Source organism: Dreissena polymorpha, chromosome 8 (genome assembly GCF_020536995.1).
Source record: "Dreissena polymorpha isolate Duluth1 chromosome 8, UMN_Dpol_1.0, whole genome shotgun sequence".
In the NCBI taxonomy this organism is placed as follows: Eukaryota; Metazoa; Mollusca; class Bivalvia; order Myida; family Dreissenidae; genus Dreissena; species Dreissena polymorpha.
This window is the reverse complement of record NC_068362.1, coordinates 40,622,193-40,645,062: the sequence shown is the minus strand read 5'-3', so window position 1 is coordinate 40,645,062 and position 22,870 is coordinate 40,622,193. Positions and strand designations below refer to the sequence as shown.

At 38.4% G+C, this 22,870-nt stretch overlaps 1 long non-coding RNA gene across 1 annotated transcript in view; it reads left to right on the top strand.

The window, feature by feature from the left end:
* The window catches only part of LOC127843243 (uncharacterized), a 41,484-nt gene extending 22,268 nt beyond the window's left edge, over nucleotides 1–19,216 (top strand). Inside the window, exon 3 of the long non-coding RNA XR_008032153.1 lies at nucleotides 18,689–19,216. This is a non-coding gene — a long non-coding RNA (uncharacterized LOC127843243). The remainder of the gene's footprint in view (nucleotides 1–18,688) is intronic.
* The last annotated feature ends 3,654 nt before the right edge of the window (nucleotides 19,217–22,870 follow it).

Genomic DNA, 22,870 nt, shown 5'->3' with positions numbered 1-22,870 from the left:
TGCTATACCATTTATCGGCAAAAATGCTCCGTGTCGGAAAACACAATACACAAACCATCAATGCAAACCAAAAACTGGCGAACTCACCTCTCGCGCGTGGCTTTGTTTTGTCTCTTTTGTCGAAATACCATATGTATATCGAATAATCCGGACGACCGGCGTTACAGATTTTTTTTCTAATAATAAATAAGGTCACTTTAACGAGATTTAGCTTCAGATAATTGTTTCTAATATAGGTCTGATACACCTGTGATAACATTAACCACCGCTTTTTGTTCGAATCGGGTTTCAAATTACAATTGACAATTAGCGAGCAGTTCGTGGGCGGAGTTAATAAATGAATAACGAAATAAGACGATTCGATGATTACGTACGACGCATTAGAAAACAGCGCAAATTAGAATTACAGGACGTCCAAGGGACTTCAAGCGTTTGTAAAGTGGAGGAACGACTAAAAATGTTCGGGCGTAATGTTCTATTGCGCGTTGGTTTCAGTTTGGTTCATACAGAGAAAAAGGAACCTAACGATGGCACAACCGGTACCGCCTAATGATTGTTGTACAAAATTCTAGCTTGTTTAGCTTTTCTGCAGCGCCTTGTAAACGGTTTTAGACGTCTTCACACTGAATACGTTGACACCGCTGCTGGTGATACGACAAAGACTATATGTGGCACTCGGCATGCCGATGAAAATATGTTGCGAATGGGACGTTCTATGCACAGACTGGAACAGCCGTTCATGATTCAGAATGTCAGCTCAAAGATACCATTTAAGTGTCATGGCGACATACGATTTGACAGACAAATCAGTGATGAAATACGCTTATATGTTCGAATTCATAAAGAAAGAAACCACAACAAAAGCGGTAAGATGTCCTATTGTACATAAAACATGAATACCTTTTTGTACTTTTCTATGTTTTGCCTATTTTATAGTGAATCATATTGTAAATTCAGTCGGTAAGCAAGAAAGTCAAATATCTTCATGTCAAATAATCAATATAATTCAAAATATATTCGTCGTAAATTGCAAACATGAGAGTTCAATATTTCATAACATTGCATTTAGTTTAATCAACAAACTAAATAGTGCGCAACGTGCATCACGTTTTTATCTTTCATCCCTCGTATATCAACTATTAAATAAACTTAAAACTTGATTGCATGTACTGTTTATACGTTTAATTATGGTACATCTTGAGATGTTTTCATGTTTATATATGATAATATATTTTTTATACCGTTCTGTCGCTATGAAAAAATGGAAATTATCGTTACAAAACTTGTGCAAATGGATATTACCGACTCTCATTTCGATCTTATCCTATTTCTGTGTTTTGTTCTGACAATAACAATAAGTGGCGTTTACCGCTATTTTTTTTCCATTCATGTCTTTGTTTGGAATAGATACAATCTCAATGAATGTTGAACAATACTTCAATAGCGATAAAATCAGCATGATGCGTTTATCGATAGTCCCTTATGTATTCTCATTTACAATCTACTGACATAGCACTGACCCGTAACTTCTACGAGATGCGTAATTGTAACGCCTGTCAATCCCCAAATTTTGTGAAAAACACATCATCAACTTCATTAAGGAAATTGTCAATTTTGACAGCCCTAAACTGCCGTTTCATGGTTATAATCTATATCAGTTTCATCAATGTTTTCATACATAAGTTTAAACAACGCATGAGCTGTGGTTATGTCAATAACCCATTGAACGCGCTGTACTTTGATATTCCTTAAATCCTGGGTTATCAGGGTTACATTATTTGGCGAAATTATTCAAGTGTAGACAACGGATCAGTGCAGCGCGTGCGCATTTATAAAGCGTTGAACGCGCTGTAATTTGATATCTCTTAAATCCTGGGTTATGACCGACAGGGTTAGGGTTATCATGCTTGCCGCATACTTGATAATTTGGAATGATGAAGTACAGAACATATTTTTATTAATTTGGTCTAACGGATACAGTGTTGCTATTGTGTTTTAAATATTACTTAAACATAAATACAACGTATGCATCCGTTTGTTTTCAAACATTAACGAAATTGTGTTGTTTGTGTTAGTGTATCTTGTACATTCTTTCGGAAGCATAAATGGCACTACCTGTGGCACCGAGAGATGAAGTGTTGATGCTGTACTTGTGTATGTGTTTCTTTATTGCTCGGCTAATTTCGATTTTAACTCAGGTGGGACATGTAACGACACATGCCTTAAGTTTTGCGGACGTTTTATACACCGGCGATGACGAGTTAGTGTGGTGCAATTGCTATGGTAACCACCAAGGTTTTCATACAGAAAACATCGTATTTAGGAGTCAAAACCCTCGGCTCAATTTTGCGAGACCGGTTCTACAATTGCACAGGAGTATGTGTCAAAGAAGAACCAACTTCGTGAGACTATTATATGACATAAATGGAGGAGTAGGCAGACAGACAGGTTACATATTTTTCCATTATGTTTTGATATTTATCTGCATATTCTGCATCAAAAATCTCGGGTAGTGTAAGTTTAACCAATCGGTTGAACGATTTTTTTTTTCGTGAACGCAAAATCGTGAACCAAAGACCACACGAGTCGCGAACATTCGTATCGACGGATCAAATGCAGCGAAGAATTGCGGTGACGAAAAATAAGTAACTATTTTTAGCGAAAAGAGCAAAAAGATATAAGTACTGTTGAGTTATTGCGAATCGGAATGCGGAACACGGAATCGAAAACAAAAATGGTTTTCAATGTAATACACGAATATGAAATTTTAAAAAAAACTACATGGGTGCATGTACTTTTTCTAACGATGGCATTCGTGATATACGATTTTATTCGTAAGACGTAAGCAGGACGTAAGGTTATGAAGGAATACACACTTCACAAAAATAAAGTTATAAATACTATCGCAAAGCTTCTACTCGCGAAAAATAACTATACATTTATACATTCAAATGATTATGTGCATACTTTAACGAATTCAGCACAGCTAATATTTTTGGTCCTTGATTACCAATTAAAACTAATATTACCCATAAGTAGTTGACATGTATGTATTACTATTGTCCGCTAGATTTTTTTTATGTTAGCTTAATTACGGCAATATATGTTGCTATACTTGTTGTATCAAACAGCGTTGCGCCTTTTCAGAAGCTAATCTACTTCATGAGAACGCAGTCATGAGGCAACCGATTGCGTGTACAATCTGTAACACAAGGGACAGGCGTGTGGTGTTCCTTCCATGCGGACATTTCCTAACCTGTGAAGTGTGCGGACAAGACTCAATCACCTGCCAATCCTGTGGACTGAGAGTTGACTCACGTGTCATGGTGAACCAGTGAACACTTGTCTTTCCGTTGGTCGGCACCGGGGCGAATAATGTAGAAGTATTACATATGTTAATATCAGTAATATAAGGCTGATGATTTGAAATTAAAATAGAGCGTATAAAAATTCTATATATGCTGTTGTTTTTTTCTATAAGAAAAAGGAAACATTACACTAGATTATTGATTGTAAGGGGCATTTATTGTACGAAATGCACGGTAAATTAATTAAGTATCGATACCAACGCTCGTTGTCTTACAAAACTATAACGTATGTTAGATTTAATTCGATAGACAACCGACTGGTTGTAATTTTAAAGAACATCCTTCGGGAGCGGTGATTTTACCGCTTTGCGTAGGTTTTTTTCAAAATGACGCATGCGTTTGCAAAACTATTTATCATCGCAACATGGCACATCTTCTCTCCTCCTAAAGGAAAAGTGCAAGTGCATAATTAGGTCAAATTAACCAGGTCCCTATAACGATTTGTATGTAAATAGTTTCATAATGTATTCGTCTGCGACATAACTCATGCGTGTTTAATGATTTTTATGTAAACAATAGTACATTAAATCCGTTTAAAATAAGATCTTCTATCATTTTGTGCAGAAACAAAAAGAAACAAATTGACAACATTTCTTCACTTTATGCGACGTTTGTTTCTCTGCACGAATGAGGGTTAGGTTTCAAACTATTATATCTCATATGGAAACGTTACAACAGTACCAACTCATTCGTCGGTAAGTGTGTTATTTGCTGATTTCGTAGTACTTCAAAGCTCATCTACATGTTTTAGTATTAAAACTAAGCCAATCCGTTTATACATTTGAGTAATATCTTGAACAAAGTTTCTTATTTATTTAGCTATAAAGTGAGCTGACGAATTACATATTGACGTTTGTTAATGTATTATAATGTATTGCAATGTATTTCAACGTGTGTATATGTATTACAATTACATTGTCATAAAATAATGAAATATGAACTTTGTAGAAAACTATAAACAAATTGTGATTTCATTGTGTTCAAATAACACTAGGCATGGTGATAATAGCCACATACATTTACATGGGATCCCAATGTTTCTTACAAGTATTCTTAGCCTAGTTTCACTGTCAGTGTCAATGATATAAATGTGTAATACGTATATTTTAAAACGGATCATGGAAATCCACACAGCTGTCTACAAATAGAAGACTCATGTATTCATTTCAACTACACATATTACGAGTCTCGAGATATATTGATATTTGAACGAGTTAAATTATACACGTCCGTATTACGCAGCTAACAGTTCTATAGCACATCGGATAACACTTCAGGTCGGCGACCCATTGATCACAGGCCGCCAGGTGGCTGCATGGCAGAAGTAACATGGTTTAGGGTCTATGTTTGCATGAGGAACACGTGCGAACGACCCGCTTCATCCATATCTGTTGTCTTGAAAGTGATATAAGGACAGGGGACAAAAATATTTCTAAACTGCACTCGTCCTGCAGGACAAGTGCATTAAAATTTTCACTCGTCCTGCAAACACATGTCCTTAAAATATGGGTGAAATGAAGATTGCAAAGGGCTGATATGACTAATAAAGTTTCTTGTATCACTGCTAAATTGCTGCTTATGGTTGTTACTGGTTGAGTCGTGGGTTCTGTTTGATTCGTGGGTATAGAAATCGCGTGAAATCTCGCGATAGAACATTCGCACATGATGCAGTTTATGGAAAATGTTTTGACACGGTCACCATTTTTTCCGATCAAAAATGCGCCAAAAACAAGTAAATAGTGTAATTCATCATAACTTGATAGGTCCTTATGAAGTATTTCCTCATTTATGTGCTGTTCATATAGTGTTTCAAAGTAACACAAAATTGTTAATTTATGAGTATTTACCATGCTACATCGTCTGTTGACATTTTTTCACAAGAAATTAACCTGTCCTGCAAGGTCAGTTTAAAGGCTATTTATAGTATGAAAATCTTGAAATTCTGGAAGCCAATCAGAACCCACGAATCAACCGGAAGCTTATTTTCATGATGGTAGTTTGACACTATCAACACAGTCGATTATTTTGATGTTTAAAGACGATAAACATTTGGAAAAAAGCAACAAATCTTAAAGAAGAAAGGTTAATAATTATTTTCATTATGATTCATGGTCATATATTTATAAAATATTTGTGATGTAACAACTTTATGAAAATTACCCACGACTTAACCAGACTATAGCATACTCAGTTGTTCATGCCAGCTGATCACAAAATAAATGTTAAGCAGTGAAATAAATTACTTTATTTATGAGGAACACACAATAAATAATTGAAGACAATTTTGTGTTTGCCGTTTTTCTAATACTCGCGTGCTGCTTTCCGTTTCGGACGTTTGAACATTGCTAACGCCAACTTTAAAGAACGCTCGTATGTCAGACATTTTTCTGACGAAATTCAGACTGGTTTGAAACCGTAGATTCTACTGCGCGTTAAAATTATTCTTTAAAAATCAATACTTACAGTGAATGCATTGGTTCCCTGTCACCTTGGACGCGCAAAGTTTACACCAAAAAGCCAATATTTACTGGGGACACAGTCTCGCATAACAACGTGCACCTGCTGTATGAAATTTACAATTACAATTTCCAGTTCATTTGCGATCTACTTTCGGAATAGATATGATTTAAGAAAATGATTTATTTAATGAAAACAAGTCTTACTCGTCAGAAAATACATATTTTAACATCAGCTTTTTTCACTCGTCCTGTAGGACGAGAGCTTTAGGGAAATTCACTCGTCCTTTCGAGATTTTACTCGTCAATACGAGCGGACGAGTGGTATTTTTGTCCCCTGAAGGATATAAGGAAAAATAAAAAGTTCACAATTCAAAAAAACAATAACTTAATAACTTTCTTTCCATCTGTTGTTTTACGTTGTTACATCAAAAGTGGACCTTTGCACAAAGTAATATGTGCGTAAATGTTAACAGCATACAGAGCACGGCCCATATATTTTTCAATCTTTTTCTTGTACTACCTAAACCACTGAAAGCTAACGCACCTGTGATAATCGGATACACACTGAGGGCAGCACATCTGTCTATGGGTGTTGCAGAACTTGTCAACTTATATTGTCTTTGTGTTTATCACAAGTAAGTAAAACATCCACCACCTGTTTTCAAACTGGCCATTTATCTATATCTTTTCTTTCAAATACTATATGTTTAGCCAACGCTTTACCATGTTGATCAATACAGTTTCCACAATAAAACCGATCACACTGTTTACAATAGAAACCAGCACTTGTCTCAACATTATTCTGGTCTTCACAGGCATCACAAATATAGTCCTTCACTTCATTAGAACCCTGATCAACTGAAGACTGAGCACTTGCTGCCATTTTGTTCGTTTTGAATAATGTCAACAAAGTCCCTTTTTGACACTTAAAATTCAGATGAAATATACATCAATAAAGAAACATATTACAAATACACTCATATTTATATATTTTGTACATTAGCACAACATTTAAAACGTAAAACTTGACTCAGAAAATCACATATTCACTCAAACTATGATCCTAAAAGCTCATTGCGGCACGGTTTTGTAATTAAAGTAAACATTGTCACTATGTACACCGTCACGCATTTGAGAATAAGTACGAGATCAGGTTACCTTTAACCTAATAGAAAGAATGTATGAAGAAAAGTGCATTGAATAGAAGGCTAAATTAAACTGACTGTTAGCACAGTAGTATTAAATGTAGTTAGTTAGGAAAGTGCAGTACAAATAAAATGCCTGGTTTTACAAGAATAATACGCTGTATTAAAAATTTATTCCAGCTAGGCAATGTTTTGACGTTTAAACTTGAATTAAGACATTGACATTTTCATGAAGTAAAGAATAATAATCAAACAGTACAATACAGTTACTACAGATAACATATTATGGTATTTAAAAATCATAACAAAACTTATCTTGAGGAAAGAGCCGTCCCTGGTTAGCCTTAGCACCAATCGGTATCCCTCGCAGATTATCATTAATGTACTTATCCGATGATTGACGGAAAGGGCCGAGAACGTGCGAATGCCTTAGCGCATGTATTAAACCAGTTTTCCCAGAACGATGCGCATACACTCAATCTCCCAACATACTTGTCGCCCCATGCTCTAACATACACGTAACATATAAGTCTGAGAAAACTGGGCTTAATGCATGTGCGTAAAGTGTCGTCCCAGATTAGCCTGTGCAGTCCGCACAGGTTAATCAGGGACGACACTTTCCACCTTAGCTGGATTTTCGTGTAGAAGAGACTTCCTTTAAACGAAAAATACCATAAAAGCGGAAAGTGTCGTCCCTTATTAGCCTGTGCAGACTGCACAGGCTAATCTGGGACCACATTTTACGCACATGCATTATGCCCCATTTTTTCAGAACACGTCTCATATAGATCTAGTAGGCCTCACCCGACCGATCCAAATGTTGGATGACCACCCTAACCTTTATAATCAGATTGATTGTTCGATCAGTTTTGCTACATTTGATCTAATTAGCAAATTTAGCTTTAACATATGAGTCTCATCCTGGGAAACTAGGATTAATGCATGAGTAAAGTGTCGTCCCAGATTGCGGGCTGCACATGCTAATATAGGGCGACATTTTACGCACGTGCATTGTTAACAACCGGTCTTGGACGATTTCGGAAGATTCCCGTCTTTTAATCATAAAACTTTTTTTTAAATTGTAAAACTTTGTATGGTAAACAACAGTTAACTGAAAGTCTTCAGATCTTGTTTTCGTATACTATTAATTCTTATTACAAATGCAGATGTTAGCCATTGATAAAACTTAGATCGAATTGTAAATACTGAATTTTTTCTTCTTCTCATGAACTGGTTATTTTAAAAATTGTCAAACTGTCAAATATATTGTTCAAAGAGTTTGTTATTATTTAATTTGAAAAAACCTACGTTTTAAAGCGTATTTATGTAGTAAATAGGGACTGGGTAGTAAACGAATTTTAGGAACAAAACACATGCTAATCTGGGATGAGACTTTACGCACATGCGTAAAGCCCCGTTTTCCTAGAGCAAGGCTCCATTATAAAAGACAGAACTTGTTTGAACTATAACTATTACCGAGCTTTGAGCACGAATCCTTTGGAAGCAAGAAACCAAGCTGCTACCACAGAACCTTTCAGATTTTCCAATTTACTGCGTATTTAAACGTTATCGTAGTAATACACGTATTTTGCTATTTATCAATACAATATTTCACGCGCATTATTAACGATCCGATATTTTTCTAAATTTTGTTAATGAGATATAATTAAAATGTTGCTTAATATATAGTTCCGGTTTAATAATCGCACAGGACCCTTTTTTATTTATGAAAATAAGTCCCGGGGACACTCCGCGCTCGCTTGAAAAGGTGTTGTAAAAAATGGTAATGAATGAAATGTACATGAGTATCGCTTAATGCATGTACACTTTTAATTACGGCCAGTGGTGTTATGTTAAAATATTCTAATGAGAGCTATATTGAGTCGCGTCCTGAGAAAACGGGGCATAATGCATGTGCGAAAGTGTCGTCCCAGATAAGCCTGTGCAGTCCGCACAGGCTAATCAGGGACGACACTTTCCGCTTAAACTAGATTTTCGGTAAAAAGGGACTTCCTTGAAACTAAAAATACCATAAATGCGGAAAGTGTCGTCCCTGATTAGCCTGTGCGGACTGCACAGGCTAATCTGGGACGACACTTTACGCACAGGCATTAAGCCTAGTTTTCTCAGAACGCGACTTTATTTGTAGGCGTGAGTTTGAATCTCACAGAAGGCGTATGTCTAAAACAAAACATGTTTCATAGCAATCACATCAATGGATCATTGTTGATTGGTAATATATACTTGAGCATTTTTATGTGTTTATGAGATGCGTTCTGAGAAAACTGGGCTTTATGCATGTGCGTAAAGTGTCGTCCCACATTAGCCCGTGCAGTCCGCACAGGCTAATCAGGGACGACACTTTCCGATTTTATGGCATTTTTAGTTTCAAGGAAGTTCCTCTTTACCGAAAATCACGTTTCGGCGGAAAGTGTCGTCCCTGATTAGCCTGTGCGGACTGCACAGGCTAATCTGGGATGAAACTTTACGCACATGCATTATGTTCAGTTTCCTCAGAACAAGGCTCATATATTTAGAAGATAATATATGCCTCTTAATAGGCTAAAACAGCTGGTAAAAACCGGATTTGTGGAGATGGTGGTAAGCGACATTAATCTTGTAAATCATTTCGCTAAATAATCTGCGTAGGGTCAGACCTATTACACGTGTACACAGGCTAACTACCATTCCTTTTACGATGAAAATAAAATCGACCCATGCCTGCATGCGCAAAACATCAACACCAACGTAACCCACCTCACAGACATTGGCCAGCGCTACAAACCACCGCTACCATCTTCACCATGCTAAAAGACATTGGAAAGCCCCGCAAACACTTTTAACACCGTACTCCACCACATTACCATCGGCAAACCTCTATTCCCAACCTCTCAGACATTGGAAAGCCCCCGGAAGCCCACCCCCAGACATCGGCAAGCCCCCGTACCCCACCTCCCAGACATTCGCAAGCCCGCATACTCTCCTCCCAGACATCGGCAAGCCCCCGTACCCCACCCACCTAACAGACATCGGTAACCCCCTGTACTCCACGTCACAGACGTCGGTCAGCCCCCGTACCCCACCTCTCAGACATCGGCAAGCCCCCGTACTATCCCTCCCAGAAATTTGCAAACCTCCGTACCCCACCTCCCAGACATTCGCAAGCCCCCGTACTCCCCTCCCAGACATCGGCAAACCCCCGTATCCCGTCCCAAACATTGACAAGTCCCCGTACCCCAACTCCCAGATCTCGGAAAGTCCCAGAACACCACCCCAAGACATCGGCAAGCCCCCGTACCCGACCTTACAGACATCGGTAAGCCCCCGTATCCCATCTCACAGACATCTGTAAGCCGCCGTACCCCACCTCTCAGACATCAGTAAGTCCCCGTTCTCCAACTCCCAGACATCGGCAAGCCTCCGTACCCCAGCTCTCAGACATCAACAAGCCCCAGTACCCAACCTCCCAGACATCGGCAAGCCCCCGTACCTCACCTCCTAGAAATTTGAAAGCCCCGTACCTCATCTCCAAGACATCGGCAAGCCCCCGTGCCCAACCACACAGACATCGGCAAGGCATCGATGCCCACCCCCAGATATCGGCAAGCCCCCGTACCCACCCACCCCAGACATCGGCAAGCCCCCGTACTCCCTTCCCAGACATCGGCAAACCCCCGTACCCCCTCCCAGACATTGACAAGTCCCTGTACCCTAACTCCCAGATCTCGACAAGTCCCAGAACCCCACCCCAAAACATCGGCAAGCCCCCGTACCCCACCTTACAGACATCGGTAAGCCGCCGTATCCAACCTCACAGACATCGGTAGGCCGCCGTACTCAACCTCACAGACATAGGTAAGCCCCCGTACCCTACCTCACAGACATCGATAAGCCTCCGAACCCCACCTCACAGACATCGGCAAGCACCCGTACCCCACCTCACAGACATAGGCAAGCCTACGTACCCCATCTCACAGACATCGGTAAGCCCCCGTACCCCACCTCACAGACATTGGTAAGCCCCCGTACCCCACCTCACAGACATCGGCAAGCCGCCGTACCCCACCACACAGACATCGGTAAGCCGCCGTATCCCACCTCACAGACATCGGTAGGCCGCCGTACTCCAACTCCCAGACTTTCGCAAGCCCCTGTACCCCACCTACCAGACATCGGCAAGCCCCCTTACACCACCTCACAGACATCGGTAAGCCGCCGTATCCCACCTCACAGACATCGGTAAGCCGCCGTACCCCACCTCTCAGACATCGGCAAGCCCCCGTACTCCAACTCCCAGACATTCGCAAGCCCCGTACTCCCCTCCCAGACATCGGCATACCCCCGTACCCCACCTCCCAGACATTCGCAAGCCCCCGTACTCCCCTCCTAGACATCGGCAAACCCCCGTACCCCCTCACAGACATTGACAAGTCCCCGTACCCCAACTCCCAGATCTCGAAAAGTCCCAGGACCCCACCACAAGACATTGACAAGTCCCCGTACACCACCTCCCTAACATCGGCAAGCCTCCGTACCCCAGCTCTCAGACATCGACATGCCCAATCTCCGCGCAGAGTTGTCGTTCCTTGCTCTCACATACAACTCTGCGTAAGGCTCAGCATGCCATTTTGTCTACCAAATAGGTAAAACCGAACAAACGCATTCAATGTATATTTGAGTGGATATTTAAGATCGCATGCATTAAATTAAGAAATATGACTTTTAACTTTACGATAAATCGTGCAAAAACTTGTGAGTTTAAATGCAACTCTTTGGAACTATTTACACAGATGGAATCATTTACGCACTTCACAAATGTAAACAATTGTACATATTTTTTATTGAGGGACGTTATGCATTGCTTCGACGTATTTATGTATGTTGGTTTCTTAACATAAAAAAAACATATCAATTTTATAATAATTAATTAAGACTGATATAAGATATCATGGTATGAGATGGTTTTCTTTTTAGCAGTGAATGCAATGTAACCGTCGTGCAAGAGATTGTTTAGTATACTGTAACCTCAATGATGAACGCTTGGAATGATCATGACATGAACGAGACGCTTTCATATCAGTAGTCTGTTCTGAGCCCAACACAGAGGTGAATGTAATGTAACCGTCGTGCAAGAGATCGCGACAAGCCCAGTACCCCACTTTCCAGACATCGACAAGCCCCCGTACCTCACCTCCCAGAAATTTGAAGTTCCCCGTACCTCATCTCCAAGACATCGACAATACCACGTATCCTACCTTCCAGACATCGGCAATCCCCCGTACATCATCTCAAAGACATCGGCAATCCCCCGTGCCAAACATCCAAGACATCGGCAAATCCCCGAACACCACCTCATAGACATTGGCAAGCCCCTGTACCCCACCTCCCAGATATCGACAAGCCCCCGTACCCCCCTTCCAGACATCAGCAATCCCCTGTGCGCCACCTCCCAGAAATCGGAAAGCCACCGTACCCCACCTCTCAGGCATCGGCAATCCCCCGTATCCCACCTGCCTGACATCGGCAAGCTCCCCGAACTCCACGTGCAAGACATCGGCAAGTCCCTGTACCCCACCTCCCAGATATCGACAAGCTCCCGTACCCCCCTTCCAGACATCAGCAAGCCCCTGTACGCCACCTCCCAGAAATCGGAAAGCCACCGTACCTCACACCCAAGACATCGGCAAACCCCTGCACCTCACCTCTAAGACATCGGCAAGCCCCCGTAACCAACCTCTCAGACATCCGCAAGCCCCCGAACCCCACCTCCCAGACATTTGCAAGCCCCCGTACCCCACCTCAAAGACATCGGAAGGCCCCCGTACCCAACTCCCAGACATCAGCAAACGCCCGTTCCTCACCTCCCAGACATCGACAAGCCTCCGTACCCCACCTCACAAACATCGGCAATACCCCGTATCCCACCTCACAGACATCGCTAAACCCCCATACCCCACTTCCCTGACATCGGCAAGCTCCCCGTACCCCACTTCCAAGACATCGGCAAGCTCCCCGTACCCCACCTCCTAGACATCGACAAGCCCCCCGTATCCCACCTCCCAGACATCGGCAGGCCTCGTACCCCCCCCCCCCTCACAGACATCGACAAGCACCGGACACCACCTCCCAGACATCGAAAAGCCACCGAACCCCACCTCCCAGTAATCAGCAAGCCCCCGTACCCCACCTCTCAGATATCGACAAGCCCCCATACCCTACCTCTCAGATATCGACAAGCCCCCGTACCTCACCCTTCAGACATCAACAAGCCCGCATACCCCACCTCTTAGACAACGGCACCCCCCCCCCACCACCACCACACCTCTCAGACAACGGCAAGCCCCGTACCCAACCTCCCAGACATCGTCCTGTCGCCTACCTCACCTCTCAGACATCGTCCTGTCGCCTACCTCACCTCTCAGACATCGTCCTGTCGCCTACCTCACCTCTCAGACATTGTCCTGTCGCCTACCTCACCTCTCAGACATCGTCCTGTCGCCTACCTCACCTCTCAGACATCGTCCTGTCACCTTCCTAACCTCTCAGACATCGTCCTCTCGCCTACCTCACCTCTCAGACATCGGTAATCTCCGGACCTCACCTCCCAGACATTGTCCAGACATGCATGCTCTTCACAAAAGCGTATTTTCAAGACCCATTTCCATGTAAAGTATGTTATATATGTTATCGTTTTTATTTACTTTATTGTTTCCCTTTAAATGAACACTGATCTTAACCCACATACATTCGAGTATAAAACTTCGTAAATGAAAATAAAAGCATACACCCTTTTAACCGTTTCCATGAATGCCATTTTCTGAAATATGGTAAAAGTCACAGTTATTGAAAAAAAAAATTGAATTTTCTTTGGTATTTGGTATATTTCTAAATCTTCGAAAATAACCGTATGATTATCTTGTTAGGTTAAACAATAACGATGTTATTTATTCATGTTATGCACGCGGATGTTAGATTTCACAACGAGGCATCGAATCTGAACGACGCTTGCTCCTGTGACACGGACCTTTTTAACAGAGATGGTACAATGTGATCAAATGTGATAGAACCTCTGTAACAGGGCTGTAACAATTTGAACAACTGTGAGACGGACCTCTTTAACAGAGCTGTAACAATGTGATCATATGTGACACGGGCCTTTGTAACAAAGCTGTAACAATGTTAACAAATGTGACACGGACCTTTGTAACAAATCTGTAGCAATGCGAACAAATGTGACACGGACCTCTGTTACAGAGCTGTACCAATGTGATCAAATGTGATACGGACCTCTGTAACAGATCTGTAGCAATGTGATCAAATGTGATATAGACCTTTGTAACAGAGCTGTGATCAAATGTAATACGGACGTCTGTAAAAGAGCTTAAACAATGTGAACAAATGTGACACATACCTCTGTAACAGAGATATAGCAATGTGAACAAATGTGACACGGACCTCTGTAACAAAGCTGTAACAACGTAAACAAATGTGGCACGGACCTCTTTAACATAGTTTTAACAATGTGATCAAATGTGACACGGACCTCTGTAACAGAGCTGTCAGAATGTAAACAAATGTGACACGGACCTCTGAAACAGAGCTGTACTTATGTGAACAAATGTGACATGCAGCTCTGTAACATAGCTGTAACAATGTGATCAACTCTGACACAGACCTCTGTAACAGAGCTGTAAGAGTGTGATCGATGTGACACGGACCTCTGTAACAGAGCTGTAACAATGTGATCAAATGTGACACTGACCATATTTAACAGAGCTGTAACAATGTCATAAAGTGTGACTCGGACCCCTGTAACAGAACTGTAACAATGTGATCAAATGTGACACGGACTTCTATAACAGATCTGTGACAATGTGATCAAATGTGACACGGACCTTTGTAACAGAGCTGTCAGAATGTGAACAAATGTGACATGCAGCTCTGTAACATAGCTGTAACAATGTGATCAAATGTGACACAGACCTCTGTAACAGAGCTGTAAGAGTGTGATCAAATGTGACACGGACCTCTGTAACAGAGCTGTAACAATGTGATCAAATGTGACACTGACCATATTTAACAGAGCTGTAACAATGTCATTAATTGTGCCTCGGACCCCTGTAACAGAGCTGTATTAATGTGATCAAATTTGACACGGACCTCTAAAACATAGCTGTAACAATGTGATCAAACGTGACCGGGACCTCTGTAACAGAGCTAAAACAATGTGAACAAATGTGACACGGACCTCTGAAACAGAGCTGTAACATTTGATCAAATGCTCTTGCATTCAAAGCTCTCATGTCATTTGGGACCATCACCAATTGGATGATTTCAATCTTCATAATATAGCAGTGATGGCGATATTTAAAATACACAAGATGTTATTCGTATGACTATTACGTAAGTCATTTCGTAGATATAAGGCTATGACAATATTGATTATGAAGATGGTATATTATATCCGTTTTTATTACTGATATGTGTGACTGTTTGGTTAAGGCACTCTGTGTGATGTGTGCTTAAATGTGTCAACAACAACAACATAGCCTTTATTAAGCTCAAATCACATATATAGTGACACATGAGTATACAGTGACAATGCATCTTTTACAAAGAGATATTAACAATTGTGACAGGGTGTTAAACTTTACATAGAAAATAGAAAAGAGAAAGAGAAGTGGAGATGAAAAAAGATATGAGACATACATTTGAATTGAGTGGGGGAATGATGATGTTGACCCGAGAAATAAACATTTTTTTTTTTCCTTTGGCCTGAATAACCTGTTTGTTTACATTGATTCCTGATAAAGACTATAGTTATGGTTTTTCCATTCGGTTCTATTTAAAACCCGGTGAATTTGATTGGTTAATTTATTTTTGTCTGCAGCGCTTCGCTGATCTGTGTGTAAACCCTGGAATTAGGTCAGAAATGTGCGTTTTGTTTGTGTTTCACTGTTTCCTCTGTAGAATAATCGTGGAGTGTTTCATTTATAGATAGCATATTAACTAAACTTTCAAAAGTGACGTATAGATTTAAATTTTGTAGACCGAAATTGTCTGTTAATGTAATTCTACTTGGGATTAATTGGTGTGTTTAAATGAAGTAATGATCAAATGTGAAGTGACCCATTCACGTGACATTGACCGATGTTGTGTCAGGCCAGATTTACCATGCCCATGTTTGTTCCTGTGTCAGTGACCATGTGATTCGTAAGTAAAGGACTTTATGTTATTGTTTCAGCAAGTAGCTTTATATAATCATGTACTAAATTGAGTCGATTTGACCTGCAGTAGTGAGATTGCATGACAAAAAGTACTTTACTGTACATGTATTTGTGAAGTTGTGTAAATGTACACATGGCACATGAAATCAATGGTGAAAGGCATTGATGGGTGATGGAGAGGGGGGATGAGTAGAAGTGCTGCAATAAGTAATAAGTGTCAAGTGTCATTGATTAAAAAACATATTCCAGCAAGGTGAACCATAAGCTTGAGATATAAACATACATGTACATTGCATATAATTTGGCTAGTGCAAGGTTTAAAATATAAATCACAATTTGCTAACGACATTTATAAGTAAATCAGTAATTTCAAATTTGTGACATTGATATTTGTTGCCAGATTGAAAAAACATGCGTTAAAATATTTTAAACATGCAAAATGTCATATAAACATGTATTGTTTGGACCCGTTATAAGTGATTGTGCTGTTAATCAGTCACTTCCGCCCGCCATGTACCATATTTGATATTTTGCCAGCTATGATCTGGTTCAATGTGTTTTTTTTTGTGTTTTTTTAGCTTTAACTCATGTATAGTAGGTATTTATAAATACACATTTCAATACCTATAGGAAATATATTAAAGTAACAATCACGCTCAAAAATATCGAATATTTCGTTAAATAAAGCTAACCCATAAAAAAAATCAATGTTCTTTTTAGCAAAATGCAAAATTTCAACGTTAGATGTTGTCTGGTAGAATTGATTTCACGAGATACAAAATGCTCGTTTTTATTTTTTTGTGGCCACAAATAATTCCATTTATATCTCCCGTGAAATCAATCGTGATACATCGGCTATCTCGGATTCCTCCGTAAGATAGGCCTCGTGGCTAACGGTCGCCATATTGCCTTGTATTACTACTTTACTACCCAAAAGGTTGTCAGTCTATTGTTATGAGGCTGTATACATGCGCGTTGAACTAGCGCCAAACTTTTTACCGAAACTTTGATATTAAGAGCACTATTAACGTTCATTTGTGTTGCATTTTGACCTATTATCCAAGTGATTTACTTTTCCATTATTATTTAATCACCCTATCATCCAATTTTTAAGATGAAATTACGGTGTTTACAAAACCAACCAAACCGAAAGTGAAACTGGATACATTACGTTTCGCGATGTAAACATTAAATATTTGTTCAGTTTGAGGAAGCGAATCGATAATAGACGTTGGAATATGTATGCAATACAGACTATCATTGCCGATTGTAGTACCGGCTAAAAAATACCTTTTATGACAGGTCATGTATAGAACGTTAATCAAATGAAATAGTGACCATAAATCACTACAAATGTCTGGGTTGTTCATTAACCCATTTATGCCCAGTGGACTCACCCATCCTTCTAAATTGGATCAATTTATTTCCAAAAGTAGGGGTGTCTGGTATATTTATTTCTATATTTAGAATATTTCTTACAGAAACTTCTTTAAGCAAACAGCGCAGACCCAGATGAGACACCGCATTATGTGGCGTCTCATCTGGGTCTACGCTGTTTGCAATGTCCTTTTTTTCAGGACGCTAGGCATGAATGGGTTAATATAATTAATGCACGTTTCTGATCTAATTGCCTGTATCTAGTTGTAATTACCATGATATTGATAAAATTAAAATGTTTTTTTTTTCATAAATTAACATTACATGTTTTATTTTTATCATTTAGGGAATATATAATTGTATCATTATCATCATTAAATATTTTGAAAATGATCTGAATTATCATGATTACTTTAAAGTAGAATTTTTAAATTTAACTCATTATTTTTAATGAATTTCCACATTTGCTTGATTCAAAATAAAATGTATTAATAAGGGTTTCAGTTGTTAGTTTTAACCCTTTTTTAGTTCGATTAAATTTAAAGTACTAACTACGTACATGTGTGTGAAATGCTCTTGAGTTCGTTTCCTGGGCCTAGAACCAGTACTTGGGTGTCTCTTGGAGATTTCTTAAGAATGCTCCCACACTGGGGATCAAACCAGTGACCTCCAGATCATTAGGTGGACACCACATCCATTACACATCAGCGACCTTTAATTAGTAAATTACTTTAGTATTGCAGCATTATATAATGTAATGTTGCTACATATTTTTGGAAAATGATTAATGTGCAGTACTAAATAAATCTAAATGCATACAATTTTAATTGTGTATATTGTGTGATTATTAGTTACAAATTCCCTTTTTACAGGTATACTGGATTATGAAAGACTGATAAACATAAAATTGACAACTCATCTCCCCAGCGATACTTTGTGTGGCTCATTCTCAGAACAAACCCATAGTCAGTGAGAAAACTACAGTGTAAAAAGACCACTTGATTGTGACAATTATGGCTGACCAAGCAAATGTTATCATTTAAAATAAAGAGAACTTCCAGTTCAATATACATTTTATACCAATTATGACATTGGCCAACACAGATTATAAGGTTGATTTTCCCAAAATTGACTGTTACAATTGGATACTGTTTTAAGCTTCACTGTACTTTGTCTGAAAATAAAAGTCCTTTATGATGTAATAGAAACATACATATTTAATTTTTAGTTTTACAAGGATATATATATACATACATATATAATAATATTTTTTATCGATGGTCAATCAATTTAAGTTTAACTAATATATACATACACATTTTATACATGTGTATGCTTTGATTTTTTTCTATTGAAGCCAAATTAATATCCCATTAGATAGATAGATAATATCACAGCAGTATTTCTATTTTGTCTGCAAGTACTGCAGAAATCATGGATTATTATTTTACTGAGTCAGCCTTAATCTTTATATTATAATTGTTAAAACAGATTAAGATGTGCATTATACAATTGAGGATGCATCAAGATTAAAAAATGGTACATGTATTAATTAATAAAGAATCAATAACAATCAGAAACTGTGCTTTTTTTCAGTATTGTGTGAAAGGATTTGAAGTAATGATGTGTTTTTGAAATATGATTTATGTGAATTTGAATAAATATATAAAATTTAGTGATTTTCTCAGACAAAAACTGTTAATTACATACTAAAGTATTCAAAATGTAGTATTGTAATATTTATTCGAATTTTTTAGTACAAAAAGCACTTTTCCCTGGCATTTGTATTTATAGTAATTGCATATTTTATAATTCTGACAGCATTTATAAACTGTGTTCATGCAAGCATGAACACGGTTTCATTTTTTGAGTATTTAAACAAGAGGGCCATGATGGCCCTGTATCACTCCACTGCTGAAAAAAAGGCTGAAACAAATTTCTCTGCATGTGCAAATACTTAAATATAGGCCCTATTTAAGCACATGTACACTTTTGTGACCTTCTGGGCTGGGTCAAATTTAACCCCAGGGGCATAATTTGAGAAAACTTTGTAGAGGACTACTATATCTCACTACATACAAAATGTGGTAGCCCTAGGTCCTAGAGTTAAGGACAAGAATATTTTTAAAGTTTTCACAAAATAAGAAAGATATAAGCGTATATAATGTTCAATTTTGTGACATGCGGGTCAGGATCAAATTTGACCCAAAGGGCATAATTTGAACAAACTTGGTAGAGGACTATAAGATGTTACTGCATACCAAATTTGGTAGCCATAGTCCAAATGGTTTTCGACAAGAAGATTTGTAAAGATTTCACAAAATAGGCGCTTTAAAAGCGTTTATTCAATTTTGTGACCCCCCGGGGCAGGGTCAAAGTTGACCCCAGAGGCATTATTTGAACAAATTTGGTAGAGGTTTATTAGATGTCACTACATACCAAATTTGGTAGCCCTAGGCCCAATGGTTATGGACAACAAGATTTTTAAAGTTTTCACAAAATAGGCCCCATATAAGCGTATGTTCAGTTTTGTGACCCCGGGCAGGGTCAAATTTGACCCAAGAGGCATAATTTGAACAAACTTGGTAGAGAACTATAACATGTCACTACATACCAAATTTGGTAGCCCTATGCCTTATGGTTAAGGACAAGAAGAGTTTTAAAATTTTCACAAAATAGGCACTATATAAGCATATAATTGATTTTGTGGCCCCCAGGGCAGGGTCAAATTTGACCCCTGGGGCATAATTTGAACAAACTAAGTAGAGGACTATACAATGTCACTACATACCAAATTGTGTAGCCCTAGGCCTAATGGTTATGGACAAGATTTTTTTTTAAGTTATCACAAAATAGGCATTATATAAGCATATGTTCCATTTTGTGACCCCCGGGGCAGGGTCAAATTTGACCCTAGGGATTAAATTTTAACAAATTTGGTAGAGGACTATTAGATGTCACTATATACCAAATTTGATAGCCCTAGGCCGGATTGTTATTGACAAGAATTTTTTTGAAGTTTTCACAAAATAGGCCTTATATAAGCATATGTTCAATTTTGTGACCCTCGGGGCAGGGTCAAACTTGACCCCAGGGGCATAATTTGAACAAATTTGGTAGAGGACTATAAGATGCCACTACATACCAAATTTGGTAGCCCTAGGCCCAATGGTTATGGACGAGAAGATTTGTAAAGTTTTCACAAAATATACCCTATATAAGCATATGTTCAATTTTGTGACCCCCGGGGCAGGGTCAAATTTGACCCCAGGGGTATAATTTGAACAAATTTGGTAGAGGACTATTAGATGTCTCTACATACCAAATTTGATAGCCCTAGGCCCAATGGTTATGGACGGGAGATTTTGAAAGTTTTCACAAAATAGGCCTTATTTAAGCAAATTTTCAATTTTGTGACCCCCAAGGCAGAGTCAAATTTGACCCCAGGGGCATAATTTGAACAAATTTATAAGAGGTACACCCCAGGAACATTCCTAAGAAATTTCATCAGAATTGGACCAGAAGTTTAGGAGAAGATGTTTAAAGGAAAAGTTTATGCATGGATGCAAGATGGACACAGGACCTTTGGCCAGTGGAGCTAAAAATCAAATTAAACATTTAGTTTTGATTTAAAATCAGTTTTTATATGCAAGTGTCTTTTTCACTTATAAATTAAAACAGCATATTATTCATTATTGAAAAGATTATTCCAAGCTTGATGTCATATTTCAACTTTGCATAGTGTAGTTAATTGAACATTGTATTGAACTGTATGGGCAGCTATATTTTTTAATTTATGTATGTTGTATTTTACAAAATGCATTATTTCTACCACAAGTAGACCATATAAGGCCTACTGCTACTAAATAGGCACTGGTATGAATTTGACACTGTTTTTGATGCTCATACAAAACTTTAATTATTACTACACTTTAGTATATTAAATATTTTCAAGTTTTTGTTCAACATTTTTTGCAAAAGAAAAGAGTGTCTTAATGCATTTGAAAATATACTTAAAACAAACTAAAAATGCATTTTAACATACCTTTTTCCTGGTAAAGTGTATTTGGGATGATAAAAAATACACTTGAAGAGTATTAATGCTGGAAAAATGCAGAAAAAAAAATACATTTGTTTCTGTTAGAAGTGTGTCTTGTCTGCATTTTTAAGTGTATTAAATGCACATCAAATGCAGATAAATACAATGCCAATACTGTTACATGTATTGTAATGGACATAAAATGCACTTGTTCTTGTAATTAAATGCTTTAGTGTATTGAAATAACCTTTTATAACGTTTTAACAATTAATAATACCTTTTTATATAAATTTTCTTTTGAAATGTGACACTTAAATGATTTTTGCACCACTAGTAAGAGATATAATTTGTGCTCATAATGCTTTATCATTACACTACATAATATCATTTGTTGTATGAAAATTACCCGTAAAATTCATGTGAAAGCTCAAGAAATCAATAGCAGCGTGCTATACCCTGCTCCTTTTTACATGACTTGATGGTATTTAATCCCCAATTCTACATGGCTAAGGGAAAATTAATGTGCAGATTTGACAAATAAGTCTTAACTGGGATCCAATAGGCAGACTTTCATATTACTTGCATTTAATTTAAATCATGATCTGAATTGCTCTTTGGCAAATCTTTGTTGGTCACAGTATTCAACTGAATTTTGTTCACTTTGTAGTGATTATATTTTCTATATTTATCAGACAACATCTTTCTTCAAAAGTTTAACATGATTGCTTGGTTAATTTAGAAACAAGATCAATGCATCATAACATAAAATGAAAAAATGTGTAATAGTAAAAATGGCAGCAAAAAAGCACTAGATTATCTGCCTTAAATCTGAGACGATATGTTGATGTATTGGAATTTCTCATAAATAATGTGCTCCATAGTTGTATAATTGTATAGTCGCATGCATGAGTGGTGTCAATGTCACAATACCAATTAAAGCCTATAATTTACTAAAACAATTTGAAGTTTGATGTGAGTTTTTTTCAAGATCTGTTATATATAATTATATATACATGTATATATATATTGTTGAAAAGTTAACATGCAATAAGTTTACTGTAATTAAGTGACAAATAGTTTTACTGATTTGGTTGGAGGCATATATGCAGATATATCATGGTTTGTGCAGAGGACAGTAGCAAAAACAAGAGCTGTCTCTGTAGGATGACATACGCCCCCGATAAACGCTTTAATAGAAGTTATGAGCATTTTTCAAAACCTAAAAGCCGACCCTAAGTTCAAGGTCAAAGGGGTC